The following is a 22,828-nucleotide window of genomic DNA, read 5'->3' as shown; positions in this document are numbered from 1 at the left end:
TCCTCTTGCCTTTAACATCTTGACCACTCTACTGATGATAACCCCCGTCTCCATTCTTATCTCCACTGTCACTATAATATAATGGTGAATAACATTGATTCTGTTAGACTCTGCACTACAAACTTTCCACCAGTAGCAAAAGGAAACCTTCTCCTTTGTACAGCACTGGGCATACCTGGACAAGTGCCGGGCCCAGAGCTGCTGGGGGGCCCACATAGGGCTGTACATAAGGAATCCATGGGGGTGAGGGGGCTGTATCTAAAGAATCCATAGGGTGTGAGAGGGGCTTTATATAAAATAACCATGAGGGGGCTCTTTGAGATTATATTTTAGGGAATAGAAGACCGTTATAGTTTCTTAATTTTTTAATGCCGCCACAAGAGTTCACTGCAAAGAGGCCCAGTGAGGCTCTGTCACTCAGGGACCCACTGAAACCTGGAGACGACCCTGTACATGACCACCACATATTTCCAGTTGGCCATGGCTTCCACTACGAAAATCAGATCTTCGATGGTGGGTGTGGGCAGCTAAAACAATGTTGAGGGTCACAAGAAAGGAAAGGTCTTCAATGCCTTCTATCCAAGTAGAACCCAACTTCTTACTCAAAAGTAGCAAATAGGTCAATGGGCCCCACCAATCCTTGGGATGTCACCCTGCAAGGACAATATATGATCTGTTTTCCACTTCATCTCGGGACTAAACACCACCTAGTGTCTGTAGACCAGCTTTCCCAATAATTCTAGCTACCCTACAAACCTCAACGACAAAATGGTCGCCTCCACCACTTGTGTTTCTGAGCAGACCACTTACTTTCCCACCAGACATCTCACCTTTTCACGTGGTCGTCTAGCAGCCATCGCCAAGCACATTCTATAGTTCATTATTGCAGTTGAGGTGACCCATCATGACATCACGAGTGCTCACTCACCGATATATTGGCTGATGGGAGCACACTTGGTCTACATGAATTTTATCCTGGAAGATCCCTCATCTTCATCATTGAGATTAACAAATTAATTGGACAATCCAAAGTATTTGTGACATAGATATGACCTACATTACATTATAAGAAGAAGTATAGTGGGTCATCAGGGGCGGATAAAGCTGCCATGGGCCCGGGTCTGTATGAGTATTAGGGCCCCTACAAGTCTGGGATCACTTCCTACATCTGGTACTAGATTCAGCTTTTTGGGGAATGGAGGACGCGAGGACGGGTACCCAGGGACTGCCTGTATTGAGAACACATTTACAAGGATCTCACGGGTGAAGATCCTTCTCAGTATAAAATGTGGTGGGTAGTTTGGGTAGTAATGGGCCCCCTAGAAGGCTGGGGCCCTGGGCTACAACCCAAACCACCTGTATTATAATCCACCACTCTGGGTCATAGAGGGAAACCGATACTGTCTCTGTAAGATAACCTTAGAAGATACTGCACCGATCTGACTCCTTACTATGGGATTTCTCCATTATCTCCATTTTCGGGCAGGACCTCCATTGTTTCCTGTATGCTTGTGCTGTAGAGTGTTAGATTAGGAGCTATTGAAGGTCTATGATCCTGGAGTATGTGGTTATAGGCCAATACAGATAAGGGGATCTTCACATACAGCCGGAGCAGACGTCCCGAGTCCTCCAATGTTGGGGTGATGTCGGAATGCCCCAATATACATTAGACCGAACCAATCAAAACGGATGAGCTCAACCAACAGAGGTATAAGATGTGCGACCACATGGGGCGTTGTTAATGTTTGTTGTCATTGTTGAGCACTGGGGGCGGTATCATGACGTATGTCGCTATTACTAGATAATATACGGTAATCTTAGCTGCGCACCCAAGTCCTTCCTATGCTTCAATATTACGACCTCAAATGGGGTCCCAAATCCCCCATAAGTAAAATCAGCAACTTTCTAAGAGTTCCAGTCATTTCCTGTTTCTAACACATCTGTCATTTTCAGTTGTTACATTTATGCAAATCAGCTCTCCAGTGCACAGAGGGAGGGGCTATATCTGTTGATGAACCCATTGGGGGAGATTCATCAGAAGATGTAAAACTGTTCTAATTGCCCATGGAAACCAATCAGAGCTCAGCTTCTATTTTATGGGTAACTAGATCAGTTCTGCTCTCAGACATTTCGGATAGATTTCCCCCGTTTTCTATCAGTTCTTTTTTGCAAGAGACGTCAATCATTGCATAAAGGGGAGGAGCTGAAGAAGGGCGGAGCTGCAGGTATGGCTCTGCCTCTGGTCTTCCGAATCGTTAATTTGCATAAGAAGAAAAAATGACAGATTTCTGGTAGAGCGGAAAGGTTATAACATGATGATGGAGGAAGAATCTCCTGATTATTGGAGGGAAGAAAAGAATTATCAGTTTTCCCGATTACAAGGGACACACGAGCGAAACTCTTCCTCGTCCCATGGACTGGGGGCTCTGGAGAGGCTTAATATGTAACTGGAAGGAGGCGGTGATAAGAGGCCGCGCCATTGATGGGGTCACCAGGAGCCGGGGTCACAGGTACAGACTATGAGATAAGCCATGAATGGGCTAATGACAGCAAATAGTTAATGTGTGATGGATCGGGATCCTGGGAGCCGCAATTACACAGGAACTTGTGATACAGATCGGAATTCCAGGGATGTTTAGGAGAAGGAAGCGGCCGCTGTATGTGTCTATAAGCCCAGAATTACACATTAATAGCGACTGTCAGCAACGTCTCATCATATCAGATTATACAAGTAACAAGACGCCGCGCGCAGGAATCTCAGCACCAGAGGGAAAATATTATCAGGACACAATGCAAATATATATATTTATATAGAGAGATGCTAGAACAGGGGTAGGGAACCTATGGCTCGGGAGCCAGATGTGGCTCTTTCGTTGGCTGCATCTGGCTCTCAGACAATAAATAGTGATGGCTGCTGTGTGTCTCTTAGACTGATCACTGGACACAGCGATGTGGCCATTGCCTATGTCCTTTGTACGACCCAGGCGTCATCACCTGGGTCAAAGAGAAGAGCGTGGGAGCCGTGAGGAGCTGGCTGCAGGGAGTGACTGCCTATATACTTGGGGGCATGTGCTGTGGCTACCCATCTATTGGGGGCATGTGCTGTGGCTACCTAACTACTGGGGGCATGTGCTGTGGCTACCAATCTACTGGGGGGCATGTGCTGTGGCTACCTATCTACTGGGGGCATGTGCTGGGGCTAACTATATACTGGGGGCATGTGCTGTGGCTACCTATCTACTGGGAGCATGTGCTGTGGCTACCTATCTACTGGGGGCATGTGCTGTGGCTACCTATCTACTGGGGGGCATGTGCTGTGGCTAACTATATACTGGGAGCATGTGCTGTGGCTACCTATCTACTGGGGGCATGTGCTGTGGCTAACTATCTACTGGAGGACATGTGCTGTGGCTACCTATCTACTGGGGGACATGTGCCGTGGCTACCTATCTACTGGGGGCATGTGCTGTGGCTACCTATCTACTGGGGGCATGTGCTGTGGCTACCTATCTACTGGGGGCATGTGCTGTGGCTACCTATCTACTGGGGGGCATGTGCTGTGGCTACCTATCTACTGGGGGCATGTGCTGTGGCTACCTATCTACTGGGGGCATGTGCTGTGGCTACCTATATACTGGGGGCATGTGCTGTGGCTACCTATCTACTGGGGGCATGTGCTGTGGCTACCTATCTACTGGGGGCAAAGTACAGTGGCTACCTTTCTACTGGGGGCATGTGCTGTGGCTACCTATCTACTGGGAGTATGTGCTGGGGCTACCTATCTACTGGGGACATGCACTGTGGCTACCTATCTACTAGGGGCCATGTACAGTGGCTACCTTTCTACTGGGGGCATGTGCTGTGGCTACCTATCTACTGGGGGCATGTGCTGTGGATACCTATCTACTAGGGAGTATGTGCTGTGACTACCTATCTACTGGAGGCATATGCTGTGAATACCTATCTACTGGGAGTATGTGCTGTGGCTACCTATCTACTGGGGGCATGTGCTGTGGCTACCTATATACTGGGAGTATGTGCTGTGGCTACCTATCTACAGGGAGGCATGTACTGTGACTACCTATCTACTGGGGGCATATGCTGTGAATACCTATCTACTGGGGGCATGTGCTGTAGCTACCTATATACTGGGAGGCATGTACTGTGGCTGCCTATATACTGGAGGCATTTGCTGTAGATACCTATATACTGGGGAGCATGTGCTGTGGCTACCTATATACTGGGGGCATGTGCTGTGGCTACCTATCTACTGGGGGCATGTGCTGTGGCTACCTATATACTGGGGGCATGTGCTGTGGCTACCTATCTACTGGGGGCATGTGCTGTGGCTACCTATCTACTGGGGGCATGTGCTGTGGCTAACTATCTACTGGGGGCCATGTACAGTGGCTACCTATCTACTGGGGGCATGTGCTGTGGCTGCCTATCTACTGGGGGCATGTGCTGTGGCTACCTATCTACTGGGGGCAAAGTACAGTTGCTACCTTTCTACTGGGGGCATGTGCTGTGGCTACCTATCTACTGGGAGTATGTGCTGGGGCTACCTACCTAACATCACTGTGTGTATTATCGTATAATCCCTGTACTGTGACATCACTGTGTGTATTATCGTATAATCCCTGTACTGTGACATCACTGTGTGTATTATCCCTGTACTGTGACATCACTGTGTGTACTATCCCTGTACTGTGACATCACTGTGTATATTATCCCCTGTACTGTGACATCACTGTGTGCATTATCCCTGTACTGTGACATCACTGTGTGTATTATCCCTGTACTGTGACATCACTGTGTGTACTATCCCTGTACTGTGACATCGCTGTGTGTATTATCCCTGTACTGTGACATCACTGAGTGTATTATCCCTGTACTGTGACATCACTGTGTGTATTATCCATGTACTGTGACATCACTGTGTATATTATCTCTGTACTGTGACATCACTGTGTGTATTATCCCTGTACTGTGACATCACTGTGTATTACCCCTGTACTGTGACATCACTGTGTGTATTATCCCTGTACTGTGACATCACTGTGTATTACCCCTGTACTGTGACATCACTGTGTGTATTATCCCTGTACTGTGACATCACTGTGTGCATTATCCCTGTACTGTGACATCACTGTGTGTATTATCCCTGTACTGTGACATCACTGTGTGTATTATCCATGTACTGTGACATCACTGTGTGTGTTATCCCTGTACTGTGACATCACTGTGTGTATTATCTCTGTACTGTGACATCACAGTGTGTATTATCCCTGTACTGTGACATCACTGTGTGTATTATCCTGTACTGTGACATCACTGTGTGTATTATCCTTGTACTGTGACATCGCTGTGTGTATTATCCCTGTACTGTGACATCACTGTGTATATTATCCCTGTACTGTGACATCACTGTGTGTATTATCCCTGTACTGTGACATCGCTGTGTGTATTATCCCTGTACTGTGACATCACTGTGTGTATTATCCCTGTACTGTGACATCACTGTGTGTATTATCCCCTGTACTGTGACATCACTGTGTATTATCCCTGTACTGTGACATCGCTGTGTGTATTATCCCTGTACTGTGACATCACTGTGTATATTATCCCTGTACTGTGACATCACTGTGTGTATTATCCCTGTACTGTGACATCACTGTGTGTATTATCTCTGTACTGTGACATCACTGTGTGTATTATCCCTGTACTGTGACATCACTGTGTGTATTATCCCTGTACTGTGACATCACTGTGTGTATTATCCCTGTACTGTGACATCGCTGAGTGTATTTTCCTGTACTGTGACATCACTGTGTGTATTATCTCTGTACTGTGACATCTCTGTGTGTATTATCCCTGTACTGTGACATCACTGTGTGTATTATCTCTGTACTGTGACATCACTGTGTGTATTATCCCTGTACTGTGACATCACTGTGTGTATTATCCCTGTACTGTGACATCGCTGTGTGTATTATCTCTGTACTGTGACATCACTGTGTGTATTATCCCTGTCCTGTAACATCACTGTGTGTATTATCCCTGTACTGTGACATCACTGTGTGTATTATCCCTGTACTGTGACATCACTGTGTGTATTATCCCTGTACTGTGACATCACTGTGTGTATTATCCCTGTACTGTGACATCACTGTGTGTATTATTCCTTTACTGTGACATCACTGTGTGTATTATCCCTGTACTGTGACATCACTGTGTGTATTATCCCTGTACTGTGACATCACTGTGTGTATTATCTCTGTACTGTGACATCACTGTGTGTATTATCTCTGTACTGTGACATCACTGTGTGTATTATCCCTGTACTGTGACATCACTGTGTGTATTATCTCTGTACTGTGACATCACTGTGTGTATTATCCCTGTACTGTGACATCACTGTGTGTATTATCCCTGTACTGTGACATCACTGTGTGTATTATCTCTGTACTGTGACATCACTGTGTGTATTATCCGTGTACTGTGACATCACTGTGTGTATTATCCCTGTACTGTGACATCACTGTGTGTATTCTCCCTGTACTGTGACATCACTGTGTGTATTATCCCTGTACTGTGACATCACTGTGTGTATTATCTCTGTACTGTGACATCACTGTGTGTATTATCCCTGTACTGTGACATCACTGTGTGTATTATCCCTGTACTGTGACATCACTGTGTGTATTATCCCTGTACTGTGACATCACTGTGTGTATTATCTCTGTACTGTGACATCACTGTGTGTATTATCCCTGTACTGTGACATCACTGTGTGTATTATCCCTGTACTGTGACATGACTGTGACATCACTGCGTGTATTATCTCTGTACAGTGACATCACTGTATGTATTATCCCTGTACTGTGACATCACTGTGTGTATTATCTCTGTACTGTGATATCACTGTGTATATTATCCCTGTACTGTGACATCACTGTGTGTATTATCCCTGTACTGTGACATCACTGTGTGTATTATCCGTGTACTGTGACATCACTGTGTGTATTATCTCTGTACTGTGACATCACTGTGTGTATTATCTCTGTACTGTGACATCACTGTGTGTATTATCTCTGTACTGTGACATCACTGTGTGTATTATCCCTGTACTGTGACATCACTGTGTGTATTATCCCTGTACTGTGACATCACTGTGTGTATTATCCCTGTACTGTGACATGACTGTGACATCACTGTGTGTATTATCCCTGTTATGTGACATGACTGTGTGCATTATCCCTGTACTGTGACATCACTGTGTGTATTATCCCTGTACTGTGACATCACTGTGTGTATTATCCCTGTACTGTGACATCACTGTGTGTATTATCCCCTGTACTGTGACATCGCTGTGTGTATTATCCCTGTACTGTGACATCGCTGTGTGTATTATCCCTGTACTGTGACATCACTGTGTATATTATCCCTGTACTGTGACATCACTGTGTGTATTATCCCTGTACTGTGACATCACTGTGTGTATTATCTCTGTACTGTGACATCACTGTGTGTATTATCCCTGTCCTGTAACATCACTGTGTGTATTATCCTTTACTGTGACATCACTGTGTGTATTATCCCTGTACTGTTACATCACTGTGTGTATTATCCCTGTACAGTGACATCACTGTGTGTATTATCTCTGTACTGTGACATCACTGTGTGTATTATCCCTGTACTGTGACATCACTGTGTGTATTATCTCTGTACTGTGACATCACTGTGTGTATTATCCCTGTACTGTGACATCACTGTGTGTATTATCCCTGTACTGTGACATCACTGTGTGTATTATCTCTGTACTGTGACATCACTGTGTGTATTATCCGTGTACTGTGACATCACTGTGTGTATTATCCCTGTACTGTGACATCACTGTGTGTATTCTCCCTGTACTGTGACATCACTGTGTGTATTATCCCTCTACTGTGACATCACTGTGTGTATTATCTCTGTACTGTGACATCACTGTGTGTATTATCCCTGTACTGTGACATCACTGTGTGTATTATCCCTGTACTGTGACATCACTGTGTGTATTATCCCTGTACTGTGACATCACTGTGTGTATTATCTCTGTACTGTGACATCACTGTGTGTATTATCCCTGTACTGTGACATCACTGTGTGTATTATCTCTGTACTGTGACATCACTGTGTGTATTATCCCTGTACTGTGACATCACTGTGTGTATTATCCCTGTACTGTGACATCACTGTGTGTATTATCTCTGTACTGTGACATCACTGTGTGTATTATCACTGTACTGTGACAACACTGTGTGTATAATCCATGTACTGTGACATCACTGTGTGTATTACCCCTGTACTGTGACATCACTGTGTGTATTACCCCTGTACTGTGACATCACTGTGTGTATTATCTCTGTACTGTGACATCACTGTTTGTATAATCCATGTACTGTGACATCACTGTGTGTATTACCCCTGTACTGTGACATCACTGTGTGTATTATCCCTGTACTGTGACATCACTGTGTGTATTATCCCCTGTACTGTGACATCGCTGTGTGTATTATCCCTGTACTGTGACATCGCTGTGTGTATTATCCCTGTACTGTGACATCACTGTGTATATTATCCCTGTACTGTGACATCACTGTGTGTATTATCCCTGTACTGTGACATCACTGTGTGTATTATCTCTGTACTGTGACATCACTGTGTGTATTATCCCTGTCCTGTAACATCACTGTGTGTATTATCCTTTACTGTGACATCACTGTGTGTATTATCCCTGTACTGTTACATCACTGTGTGTATTATCCCTGTACAGTGACATCACTGTGTGTATTATCTCTGTACTGTGACATCACTGTGTGTATTATCCCTGTACTGTGACATCACTGTGTGTATTATCTCTGTACTGTGACATCACTGTGTGTATTATCCCTGTACTGTGACATCACTGTGTGTATTATCCCTGTACTGTGACATCACTGTGTGTATTATCTCTGTACTGTGACATCACTGTGTGTATTATCCGTGTACTGTGACATCACTGTGTGTATTATCCCTGTACTGTGACATCACTGTGTGTATTCTCCCTGTACTGTGACATCACTGTGTGTATTATCCCTCTACTGTGGCATCACTGTGTGTATTATCTCTGTACTGTGACATCACTGTGTGTATTATCCCTGTACTGTGACATCACTGTGTGTATTATCCCTGTACTGTGACATCACTGTGTGTATTATCCCTGTACTGTGAAATCACTGTGTGTATTATCTCTGTACTGTGACATCACTGTGTGTATTATCCCTGTACTGTGACATCACTGTGTGTATTATCTCTGTACTGTGACATCACTGTGTGTATTATCCCTGTACTGTGACATCACTGTGTGTATTATCCCTGTACTGTGACATCACTGTGTGTATTATCTCTGTACTGTGACATCACTGTGTGTATTATCACTGTACTGTGACAACACTGTGTGTATAATCCATGTACTGTGACATCACTGTGTGTATTACCCCTGTACTGTGACATCACTGTGTGTATTACCCCTGTACTGTGACATCACTGTGTGTATTATCTCTGTACTGTGACATCACTGTTTGTATAATCCATGTACTGTGACATCACTGTGTGTATTACCCCTGTACTGTGACATCACTGTGTGTATTACCCCTGTACTGTGACATCACTGTGTGTATTATCCCTGTACTGTGACATCACTGTGTGTATTATCCCTGTATTGTGACATCACTGTGTGTATTATCCCTGTACTGTGACATCACTGTGTGTATTATCTCTGTACTGTGACATCACTGTGTGTATTATCCCTGTACTGTGACATCACTGTGTGTATTATCCCTGTACTGTGACATCACTGTGTGTATTATCCCTGTACTGTGACATCACTGTGTGTATTACCCCTGTACTGTGACATCACTGTGTGTATTACCCCTGTACTGTGACATCACTGTGTGTATTATCTCTGTACTGTGACATCACAGTGTGTATAATCCATGTACTGTGACATCACTGTGTGTATTACCCCTGTACTGTGACATCACTGTGTGTATTACCCCTGTACTGTGACATCACTGTGTGTATTATCCCTGTACTGTGACATCACTGTGTGTATTATCCCTGTACTGTGACATCACTGTGTGTATTATCCCTGTACTGTGACATCACTGTGTGTATTATCTCTGTACTGTGACATCACTGTGTGTATTATCCCTGTACTGTGACATCACTGTGTGTATTATCCCTGTACTGTGACATCACTGTGTGTATTATCCCTGTACTGTGACATCACTGTGTGTATTATCCCTGTACTGTGACATCACTGTGTGTATTATCCCTGTACTGTGACATCACTGTGTGTATTATCCCTGTGCTGTGACATCACTGTGTGTATTATCCCTGTACTGTGACATCGCTGTGTGTATTATCCCGGTACTGTGACATCACTGTGTGTATTATCCCTGTACTGTGACATCACTGTGTGTATTATCCCTGTGCTGTGACATCACTGTGTGTATTATCCCTGTACTGTGACATCACTGTGTATTATCCCTGTACTGTGACATCACTGTGTGTATTATCCCTGTAATGTGACATCACTGTGTGTATTATCCCTGTACTGTGACATCACTGTGTGTATTATCCCTGTACTGTGACATCACTGCGTGTATTATCCCTGTACTGTGACATCACTGTGTGTATTATCCCTGTACTGTGACATCACTGTGTGTATTATCCCTGTAATGTGACATCACTGTGTGTATTATCCCTGTACTGTGACATCGCTGTGTGTATTATCCCTTTACTGTGACATCACTGCGTGTATTATCCCTGTACTGTGACATCACTGTGTGTATTATCCCTGTACTGTGACATCACTGTGTGTATTATCCCTGTACTGTGACATCACTGTGTGTATTATCCCTGTACTGTGACATCACTGTGTGTATTATCCCTGTACTGTGACATCACTGCGTGTATTATCCCTGTACTGTGACATCACTGTGTGTATTATCCCTGTACTGTGACATCACTGTGTGTATTACCCCTGTACTGTAACATCACTGTGTATTATCCCTGTACTGTGACATCACTGTGTGTATTATCCCTGTACTGTGACATCACTGTGTGTATTATCCCTGTACTGTGACATCACTGCGTGTATTATCCCTGTACTGTGACATCGCTGTGTGTATTATCCCTGTACTGTGACATCACTGTGTGTATTATCCCTGTACTGTGACATCACTGTGTGTATTATCCCTGTACTGTGACATCACTGTATTATCCCTGTACTGTGACATCACTGTGTGTATTATCCCTGTACTGTGACATCGCTGTGTGTATTATCCCTGTACTGTGACATCGCTGTGTGTATTATCCCTGTACTGTGACATCACTGTGTGTATTATCCCTGTACTGTGACATCGCTGTGTGTATTATCTCTGTACTGTGACATCACTGTGTGTATTATCCCTGTACTGTGACATCACTGTGTGTATTATCCCTGTACTGTGACATCACTGTGTGTATTATCTCTGTACTGTGACATCACTGTGTGTATTATCCCTGTACTGTGACATCGCTGTGTGTATTATCCCTGTACTGTGACATCACTGTGTGTATTATCCCTGTGCTGTGATATCACTGTGTGTATTATCCCTGTACTGTGACATCACTGTGTGTATTATCCCTGTACTGTGACATCGCTGTGTGTATTATCCCTGTACTGTGACATCACTGTGTGTATTATCTCTGTACTGTGACATCACTGTGTATATTACCCCTGTACTGTGACATCACTGTGTGTATTATCCCTGTACTGTGACATCACTGTGTGTATTATCCCTGTACTGTGACATCACTGTGTGTATTATCCCTGTACTGTGACATCGCTGTGTGTATTATCCCTGTACTGTGACATCACTGTGTGTATTATCCCTGTGCTGTGATATCACTGTGTGTATTATCCATGTACTGTGACATCACTGTGTGTATTATCCCTGTACTGTGACATCACTGTGTGTATTATCTCTGTACTGTGACATCACTGTGTGTATTATCCCTGTACTGTTACATCGCTGTGTGTATTATCCCTGTACTGTGATATCACTGTGTGTATTATCCATGTACTGTGACATCACTGTGTGTATTATCCCTGTACTGTGACATCACTGTGTGTATTATCTCTGTACTGTGACATCACTGTGTGTATTATCCCTGTGCTGTGATATCACTGTGTGTATTATCTCTGTACTGTGACATCACTGTGTGTATTATCCCTGTACTGTGACATCACTGTGTGTATTATCTCTGTACTGTGACATCACTGTGTGTATTATCCCTGTGCTGTGATATCACTGTGTGTATTATCTCTGTACTGTGACATCACTGTGTGTATTATCTCTGTACTGTGACATCACTGTGTGCTGTGGGCGCGGGGCAGGAGGTGTAATAAAGGGGGAAATAATCTTAGTTTCTGGCATGAGAATTCCTCCTCCTCCTGTAGAGATGACGGATTAGTAATTTCTTAGTATTTTTGTTTTTTTCCCCTTTAATAAATATCTTATCTTGAACCCAAGACCAAACTTGTCCCCCTGCGAGAAGATTGTTTTCAGACATTTTTCTATGGGAGGACACGATGATATTATTGCCCTTAGGGGGCGCTGATTGACAGCAGCGCGGTATTAACCCCTTCAGGCCCGGGCCGCTGTGTGATGTCTGTTCTCGATGTAATATTCACGAATACTGAGATCATCAAAGGGAAGGAAGAATCTAGAACTCTGTATCCGACATTTCCTAAATCTTTGTGTCCGGGGCTGAGCCACTGTCGGAGTCTCCGGAGTCGGATTTACAAGCCGCTAGTAAAACCCCGGCAGTCTTTAAGGAGAACTCTATTTAAAGCTTCACTAACTTTTATGGATATGTAAAATTTCACGTTCCAGTCGTTGCCGAGCTGCTCCTCATCCGCCATTAAACTAATGAGAACGGAGATTACGGATCGTACAAATGAGGGTTTTACCAGGTTAATTTAAGGGACATGAGAAAGATATGCAGGAGTTCTGTGATTAGGAATAGATTAAAGGGGATGATCACCGGCACAGGACTCTCTGGTGACCGCTCCAAATCCCAAATCTATTTTTAAATATTTGCACCATTTTTATATATCCAATTCCCGATTGAAATACCCCCCCCCCCTTCTCATTGCATATAAGAACTTCCCTTTAAATGCAAGATTTAAAGGGAGTGAATCAAATATCCACTGGAGGGAGCTCAGCTGGAAGTTCTGGAAGAGCAATATATTTCTGGATTACATGTTCTGACCCTTAAAGGGACCTGTCACCCATAAATTCGTCACTAGTGTCTTTCCATGCAGTGTCTCATCTGTCTCCCACGATTAAAGGGCCAGCGCGCCGCTAACTGCCTGGCAATCTAATAAATGCTCAGCCTCTTCCCGCATTCGCTGCCGGATCTTTGTGGTCTCATGCCATTGAGAAAGCTTTGTTCCTCTCACTGGTCATTTAGACTTTAGTCCCATTGTGACCTTGATTCCGTTCCTGACTTTGCTCCTGTGCTGCCTGTCCTGACCTTCCGCTTTGTCTCCGACTCTGATCCCGTGCTGCCTGTCCTGACCTTCTGCTTTGTCTCCGACTCAGATCCCGTGCTGTCTGTCCTGACCTTCTGCTTCGTCTCCGACTCTGATCCCGTGCTGCCTGTCCTGACCTTTCGCTACGTCTCCGACTCTGATCCCTTGGTGCCTGTCCTGACCTTCTGCTACGTCTCCGACTCTGATCCCGTGCTGCCTGTCCTGACCTTCTGCTACGTCTCCGACTCTGATCCCGTGCTGCCTGTCCTGACCTTCCGCTACATCTCCGACTCTGATCCCGTGCTGCCTGCCCTGACCTTCCGCTACGTCTCCGACTCTGATCCCGTGCTGCCTGCCCTGACCTTCCGCTTTGTCTCCGACTCTGATCCCATGCTGCCTGTCCTGACCTTCCGCTACGTCTCCGACTCTGATCCCTTGGTGCCTGTCCTGACCTTCTGCTACGTCTCTGACTCTGATCCCGTGCTGCCTCTCCTGACCTTCCGCTTTTTCGTCTCTGACTCTGATCCCGTGCTGCCTGTCCTGACCTTCCGCTACGTCTCCGACTCTGATCCCGTGCTGCCTGTCCTGACCTTTCGCTTTGTCTCCGACTCTGATCCTGTGTTGCCTGTCCTGACCTTCCGCTAGATCTCCGACTCTGATCCCGTGCTGCCTGTCATGACCTCCTGCCTGTCCCCAACTCCGTCTCTGCCTCACAATTCTGAAATGACTTGGTGGTATCCCGCCGCCGCAAGTCCAACCCATTTTGCTGCGGGCTCTGGGGAAAACCGGATACCACCACGATGTCAGCTTATGTCATCGTCTACGGTGGCTCAGTGGGTCCACTACCCCTGAATCCTGACAGTTTGACAATATACAAGGAGTGGTTTATATAGACCAATTGCTGATGATAGGTTCCCTTTAAGACCTTAAATGGTCCAAAATTTCATTTCTTTTTTGTGGGTTGAGTTTGGTAAGTGAAAAAAACTCTGTAGAACACACATGAAAATTTCTATTTGATCAGAACCCTACATAATAAATAAAAAAATCTAAATATATATATTTATATTATATAAATAATATTTTTAAAATCTTCCCTTTAGGCAATGATATAAATGAACTTCCCTCGGCCAAATGTTTTTTTTCACTCCCCTTATAATCTCAGAATGTGACTGATGGGAAAGCCGGATGGGCCCGGGGTTCACGGCTCAGTGAAGAATCCAGAATAAAGGGGCATTAGCTTTAATGTTAACACTGTGCAAACACCTCATCTGATAGGCTATCAGCGTAATGAGTCTAAGGTACTATTATTGAGCGAGCGGCCATTTAAAAATCAATATTTTTGTGAAGTTTTTAGATAACGCCAGAAAACAGTAAAATAAACCTAATAAATGGATCTGGGAGTAAGGTGAACCTGAGAAGGGAGGGCAAAGATAACATAAGGGCTCTGCAATTTGGACGATCTCTACCGTCCCTTGATACTGAAGTGTCCCGATGAAAATCAAGCGCTGAAACCTTTCTCCTATTCTCGGGGACTTGTACAATGTATCAATCATCACAGGATTAAGGGGCAGAGAACTCCATAGTGTCGCTCCTCTTACAGTAAAGAATCCTGCCCACCTTGCTCTGGATGTAGTGTATGTCCCCATTTCTTGGCCACAGGTCGATCATTAGGAAGATCTCTGTACTGTCCATTCATGTATTTTACATTGTATTTAGTTGTCTGAGGTGGATAAGCTGAATAAGGTGGATAACCCGTCCTTGCACTGTAATCCAGCCATTCCATTCCTCTCCTCAGTACCTGCAGCTTAGTCCTCATACATGGGTGTAACCTCTGTGTCAGCGTTATCCTGTGGTATACAGCTAAGGAGGCGCTGATTGTATCTGCAGTGTGAACATGGCTTTAGCTCTCTATGCTGTTTTTGGATTGGTTTAATACACCCCCTGCCTCTTTCGTGCAGCATTAGCTCTAGTTTACAGGGTGTTAACCCGATGTGATTGACGTTTTGCACACTAATTACCGACCTCCTGTGTTGTTTGGATCAGACCTAATCATTTTTGTGAGTGGATTCTGAGATGACAAATTAGTCCTTCCTAACCTACTGTCACTGCTGGTTACTCTCAGCTAGCTCCATTCCTTGTCAGAGACTTTGTTTCTTACGTTCCATGTATCCTGACCTCGGACACCTTCAGACTTCTCTTTCATTTTGTAATTTTTCACTTTGTTTGTTCTCTCTGTTGTGACCCGGCTTGGCAACCATTCTTATTTGTTTGTATTGTTTTGTTCTTGTCTAGGTGTTCTGAACTTTGGCCTGGGGAGGGATTGATGACCAGTTGTCCCATACTACCTAGGGTAGGGCTGTTGGGGGGGTTCAGAATTAGAGCTCACTGTCTTGTCTACCTGGTCCATTCATTACAATGGGTGTTCAAAACTGTATAAAAGGAAAAGTCAGATTGGACCATGTTGATGATGCAGACAGGCAAAATAATTATCTGTAGTACGATGTCAGGTCTGTACTTTATTCTTTAGCTCAGGGGTCCCCAAACTTTTTGCATAGGGGGCCGTTCACTGTCCCTCTCAGACCATTGGAGGGCCGGATAAATAGCGGTACATTTGACCGCATCCGTAATACACTGGGCCACCCCTTAATTAATTATTTAATATACTGCACCCCCTTGTGAACTATTTTATATATTGGCCCAATTAATTAATTAATTGGGTCAATTAATTATTAAATATACTGGGACGCCTCTCCATTAATTATTTCCCATGCTGCCCCCCCCATTAATTACAAGACTGTCTCCCACCATTAGTTATTTTATATGTCCCACCACCATTAATTATTTTATATGTCCCCCCACCATTAATTATTTTATATGTCCCCCGCCACCATTAGTTGTTTTATATACCCCCCCACCATTAGTTGTTTTATATGTCCCCCGGCATCATTAGTTGTTTTATATGCCCCCCCATTAGTTGTTTTATATCCCCCCCCACCATTAGTTGTTTTATATGTCCCCCCCGCACCATTAGTTATTTTATATGCCCCCCCATTAGTTATTTTATATCCCCCCCACTATTAGTTGTTTTATATGTCCCCCCACCATTAATTATTTTATATACCCCCCCACCATTAGTTGTTTTATATGTCCCACCCCGCATCATTAGTTGTTTTATGTTCCCCCATTAGTTATTTTATATACCCCCCACTATTAGTTGTTTTATATGTCCCTCCCCCCACCATTAGTGATTTTATATGTCCCCCCCGCACCATTAGTTATTTTATATACCCCCCACTATTAGTTGTTTTATATGTCCCTCCCCCCACCATTAGTGATTTTATATGTCCCCCCCGCACCATTAGTTAATTTATATACCCCCCACCATTAGTTGTTTTATATGTTGCTCCCATAATGCATTGTTTCCTATATTAGGGTCCCCCGGCCGGCACAATAATTTTATTAAAAAAAAAAAAAAAATCCTACACTCACCTCTGGCTCCTGCGTCTTCTTTCTTCTTGAGGCTGTCGGACAGAAAAAGGTGCGCGGCCGCGTGATGATGTCATCACACGGCCGCTCATGCAGGTACAAAGAGCGATGTGCGCCGGGGTGGTTTTCCGGCCACATCGCTCCACCTGCAATAATAGTGCTCGAGCGGCCGGAAACGGCCGCATCGAGCACTATACCGTGACGGGCAGGAGCTTCCTGTCCGGATGGACGGAGGCCCCTGCCTGACTGCCGGTGGCCGCGGCCGGATGCGATGGGGGCCGCAAAGAAACGGTCCGCGGGCCGCATGTGGCCCGCGGGCCATAGTTTGGGGACCCCTGCTTTAGCTAGTTAGGTTCTTGTGGTCGGCTGGAGAAGTCCAGCTCTCCCATGTCATTTTAAAGCTCCTTAAAGGCTGTGTCAAAGGAGGGTTCCGATAAAGCTAGCAGTTTAACACTACTACATCCTGTGTAGCCCTAGGAGCTGCTTTCTTTAGTAACCTTTTTTTAAGGTGACAGTTCCTCTTTAAGAATCACGCTCCGCTATCATGTGATTATCCCAGGCTGACATCTACTGCCCAGAGAGAGTATATTTTAGTGTTTATTGTTCTTACATGGTTTACTTTTTATTATGTTCAAATATGTCTTGTGTAGATGCCTGGTAAAATTCAGGCTGAAAATTCAGCCTGATTGGCTGGCTCCCTAGAACGTTCCAGAGACAGAAGTGATAACGGAAGGGCCTCTGCCCTGGGTTTGGGGTCTTTCGTTTGTCTTCTTCTTTGGGTCTCCGTTCTGAGATTCTAGTGAAAGCTTCGGTTGGACTGTTTAAGGTATGAAGCCATCCCACTCCTAACACCAGCCAGTCAGGTGCATGGCTCACCTGGGGGAAGGCTGTTGTAACCATCTCAGTAGTTGCCTCACTTTAGAGCACTGCAAATACTTTGGCCTCCTTCTCAATGAAGCTCGTTAATTCTCCCACCATCCTTCTATTAATTAGGGTCACTGGTTCTACTCATTTATAGGGGTCCAATTGCAAGATCCAAAGCACCATCAATGTTCCTGTGCCTCATACGATATGAATCTCCCAATCTACCGAGTGCCATTTTGAATATTATGTTACGAGGATGAGTTGCCTGTTGGAACGTCTTGGTGTGACTATTCCCTCAGCACCTCCTTAATATTGAAAACATAAAAATGAGAAGATCTTGTTTTTGTCCTCCTCCTGGAAGATGAAGGAACATCTGGCGTGGATCCAGCGCCTCCTTAGCTCTGCCAAGCGGTCGAGATCCGGTAACAAAACGACTTGAGTTTTCAATTAACGTCTCGGATTCAACTTTGATTGCGATCCAGTGACGTTCCGAGAGGGTTTTTGACTCCCTTGGTCCTTTGCCAGAACAAATTGTGTACACGTTATACTTTTGATAGAGACAAATTAGAGTCGGAGCTGTTTCTTATTTATTTTTCTGATTGTCTTCCCATGTCGAAATCATCGGGTTAAATCAACTTCTCCATTGTCTGGACAACGTCTTATGGTGGAGGTCTACAGCGAAGGATTTATGGAGAATTCCTATAAAACATCTCCGCGGCTTGGTGTGTGTTCCCGTCAGGATTTTGCCGGTGAAAGGGACCATCTTGGTGTAGCTGTGAGATAATCAATCTTTCATATTCCTAGTAGTGGGGGAGGGGAGCAGTCATGTGTGACCTTTACACTTCCCTGTGTATTACAACAGGCACCGGCTTATACCTTAGTATTCATATGGTTTACATTTTCCATTAGTAATGAAGCGGCAAGAATCAACATCTTGGTTCCCCCTTTGAACAACGGTGACGGGAAATACGGGGCCTCGGGCAGGTCAATCCGTCCCTCTGTGTCATATAATTTACAAAAGTTATGGTCCTCCGTCACATGTTGAAAGATAGTAAATGTCAGAGAGATTGTTATAATTGGATAATGTTGGGGGCCTCCTGGGTTGTGGTCCTTTATAACCACCGGGGGCTTAGATATGGATTTGAAATATGTGCAAAAATATATTTCTTGACGGCTCCTTTATCCGAATAAATGTATAAGAAAATCCCAAAAGTGATGCATTTAAAACATATAAGTCATGAAATTGTTATAAGTTCATCACATTTTAAGGACATTATCAAAAATCTATTAAAAGGATTTGTTCATGAGGATTTGAAGCCCACAACGACGGGGGCTCCTTTAAGGTTTCTCATCCATATAGAGCTGTCTTTGTGGTCAAAACATCTTAAAAAGTTGACCACATCTCAAAAGACCTCATTCTGATATTCATTTGGTACCATTTGGACCCATCACTTAAAGGGCACCTCCCAAATGTACAGGGCTCTGGGATAGCCTTCCAGTCATACCTTAGCTTTTGCATACATGACCCAGCCCCGTCCCATTATAAAATGTCTGACCCCCCTCAAAAAGAAAACAAATAGTGTTGAACTGGAGTTATTTGGGCCCATCGGACAAAATTATTTTGGGGTCCACCCAGGGTCAGACTGGGGTGCCTGGGGCCCACCAGAGGAATTGATGGTGGGGGCCCCCTCTCTTGCTACATAGAAACATTACCTACATTGTAAGAGTCTGAGATCAGGGAATATTTCGGTACTGGTTGGGAGGCAATGGAATAGCTGATACAGAAGTTCTCCTTCCCTCTCTCGCTTGGCTTCTGTTTATAAACTGAGGCAGTGGCCATATGTCATGGAATTAATGTTGGGTATGTTATAAGAGTTACCCCTGATTTTGTGGGGCCGGGGTGTGTTCAGGGGTGTAAGTGTCAGCCCCAATTGGATCTGTTACCTCACAGGTGACACGTCTTATCCTTTTGGTCCAAAAGTGCTGATGACTTCTCCCTATCATGACCTATGGCTGCAGAATTTTCCACCAATTGTCTGGATGTCTTCATCTCCAAAACTGCACATGTCTATGTAACTAAGGAAAACCACAGTCACTTACAGTATAATATCACCTGGATGTCACTGCAATGTACCAAAAAATTCTCCTAAATAATACCCACCTACACAACCGACCACACTGTGCCCCCATATATATCAAGCACACACCCCCAATAACAAAACTACATTGTTCTTCACCCAGACTCCTCTGTCCTCCTCCCTCCAGACTCCACTGCCCTCCTCCCTCCAGACTCCTCTGTCCTCCTCCCTCAGACTCCTCTGTCCTCCTCCTCCTCCAGACTCCTCTGTCCTCCTCCTCCTCCAGACTCCTCTGTCCTCCTCCTCCTCCAGACTCCTCTGTCCTCCTCCTCCTCCAGATTCCTCTGTCCTCCTCCTCCTCCAGACTCCTCTGTCCTCCTCCTCCTCCAGACTCCTCTGTCCTCCTCCCTCAGACTCCTCTGTCCTCCTCCTCCAGACTCCTCTGTCCTCCTCCTCCTCCAGACTCCTCTGTCCTCCTCCTCCTCCAGACTCCTCTGTCCTCCTCCTCCTCCAGACTCCTCTGTCCTCCTCCCTCCAGACTCCTCTGTCCTCCTCCCTCCAGAACCCTCTGTCCTCCTCCAGACTCCTCTGTCCTCCTCCTCCTCCTCCAGACTCCTCTGCCCTCCTCCCTCCAGACTCCTCTGCTCTCCTCCCTCCAGACTCCTCTGCCCTCCTCCCTCCAGACTCCACTGCCCTCCTCCCTCCAGACTCCTCTGTCCTCCTCCCTCCAGACTCCTCTGTCCTCCTCCCTCCAGACTCCTCTGTCCTCCTCCCTCAGACTCCTCTGTCCTCCTCTCCCAGACTCTTCTGTCCTCCTCCTCCTCTGTCCTCCTCCTCCTCTGCCCTCCTCCCTCCAGACTCCTCTGCCCTCCTCCCTCCAGACTCCACTGCCCTCCTCCCTCCAGACTCCTCTGTCCTCCTCCCTCCAGACTCCTCTGTCCTCCTCTGCCAGACTCCTCTGTCCTCCTCCCTCAGACTCCTCTGTCCTCCTCTCCCAAACTCTTCTGTCCTCCTCCTCCAGACTCCTCTGTCCTCCTCCCTCCAGAACCCTCTGTCCTCCTCCAGACTCCTCTGTCCTCCTCCTCCTCTGTCCTCCTCCTCCTCCAGACTCCTCTGCCCTCCTCCCTCCAGACTCCTCTGCCCTCCTCCCTCCAGACTCCTCTGTCCTCCTCCCTCCAGACTCCTCTGTCCTCCTCCTCCTCTGTCCTCCTCCTCCAGACTCCTCTGCCCTCCTCCCTCCAGACTCCTCTGCCCTCCTCCCTCCAGACTCCTCTGCCCTCCTCCCTCCAGACTCCTCTGTCCCCCTCCTCCAGACTCCTCTGTCCTCCTCCCTCCAGACTCCTCTGCCCTCCTCCCTCCAGACTCCTCTGCCCTCCTCCCTCCAGACTCCTCTTTCCTCCTCCCTCCAGACTCCTCTGTCCTCCTCCCTCCAGACTCCTCTCTCCTCCTCCCTCCAGACTCCTCTGTCCTCCTCCGCCAGACTCCTCTGTCCTCCTCACTCAGACTCCTCTGTCCTCCTCTCCCAAACTCTTCTGTCCTCCTCCTCCAGACTCCTCTGTCCTCCTCCCCCAAACTCCTCTGTCCTCCCTCCAGGCCCCTCTTTTCCTTTCCAGGCTCCTCTGTCATTCTTTAGGCCTCTCCGTCATCACTTCCGCCCTTCCAGGCCCCTTCTTTCCTACTTTCAGGCCTAGTCTTTCCTACATTCAGGCCCCCCTGTTCTTTTCCAGGCCTCCCTGTCCTCCTTCCAGGCCCCTCTGTCATCCTTCTAGGCCCCCATTCTCTCCCAGGCTCCTCTGACTACATCCAGACCCCTCTTTCCTCTTACAAGCCCCCCTGTCTTACATCCAGGCCACTCTGTCCTAGATCCAGGCCCCACTCTGGTCACTGTAGGCCCTTCTGTCCTCCAGGCAGACACACTGTCATCCATCTAGGTCCCACTGTTCACACTTTAGGCCAGGGGTGCACAACCTTTTTCGTTCCGAGGGCCGCATTGTCATACTGCTACCCTTCAGGGGACCACACTATTAACCGAAACCCTTGATCCTTGATTCTAGTCCCCCCCCTCCTTCCCCCAGTTCTAGTTCCCCCTCCTGCCCCTAGATTTCCCCTTCTACCCCCAGTTTTATTCCACCCTCCTCTCATGATCTGAGTTCTATTCCCCCCTTCTGCCCCCAGTTCTATTCCCCCCCCCTGCCCCCATATTTAGAAACCCCCCCCCCCTGCAGGACCCAGTTCTATTTCCTCTATCTCCCTAGTTCTAGTCTCCCCTGCTACCCCCCTGTTAAAGTTCCCCTCTCCCCCTAGTTCTAGTTCCCCCTGCTGCCCCCCTGTTCTAGTTCCCCTCTCCCCCTAGTTCTCGTCCCCCCTGTTCTAGTTCCCCTTCTCCCCCTAGTTCTAGTCCCCCCTGCTGCCCCCCTGTTTTAGTTCCCCTCTCCCCCTAGTCCCCCCTGCTGCCCCCTGTTCTAGTTCCCCTCTCCCCCTAGTTCTCGTCCCCCCTGTTCTAGTTCCCCTCTCCCCTAGTTCTAGTCCCCCCTGCTGCCCCCCTGTTCTAGTTCCCCTCTCCCCATAGTTCTAGTCCCCCCTGTTCTAGTTCCCCTCTCCCCCTAGTTCTAGTCCCCCCTGCTGCCCCCTGTTCTAGTTCCCCTCTACCCATAGTTCTAGTCCCCCCTGTTCTAGTTCCCCTCTCCCCCTAGTTCTAGTGCCCCCTGCTGCCCCCCTGTTCTAGTTCCCCTCTCCCCCTAGTTCTCGTCCCCCCTGTTCTAGTTCCCCTCTCCCCCTAGTTCTAGTCCCC

At 46.3% G+C, this 22,828-nt stretch overlaps 1 protein-coding gene and 1 long non-coding RNA gene across 4 annotated transcripts in view; one reads left to right on the top strand and one right to left on the bottom strand.

The window, feature by feature from the left end:
- Positions 1-22,828, top strand: part of GOLGA7B (golgin A7 family member B) — a 303,843-nt gene that overhangs the window by 178,629 nt on the left and 102,386 nt on the right. The window lies entirely within an intron of this gene.
- The window catches only part of LOC140106483 (uncharacterized), a 30,764-nt gene continuing 23,497 nt past the window's right edge, over positions 15,562-22,828 (bottom strand). The window contains exons 2-3 of the long non-coding RNA XR_011850791.1: positions 19,904-20,035; positions 15,562-16,038 (exon numbers count right to left, since the gene is read on the bottom strand). This is a non-coding gene — a long non-coding RNA (uncharacterized lncRNA). The remainder of the gene's footprint in view (positions 16,039-19,903; positions 20,036-22,828) is intronic.

The sequence above is a fragment of the Engystomops pustulosus genome, chromosome 11 (genome assembly GCF_040894005.1).
Source record: "Engystomops pustulosus chromosome 11, aEngPut4.maternal, whole genome shotgun sequence".
Taxonomy (NCBI): domain Eukaryota; kingdom Metazoa; phylum Chordata; class Amphibia; order Anura; family Leptodactylidae; genus Engystomops; species Engystomops pustulosus.
The sequence above is the reverse complement of the archived record's forward strand: the minus strand, read 5'-3'. Positions and strand labels throughout refer to the sequence as shown.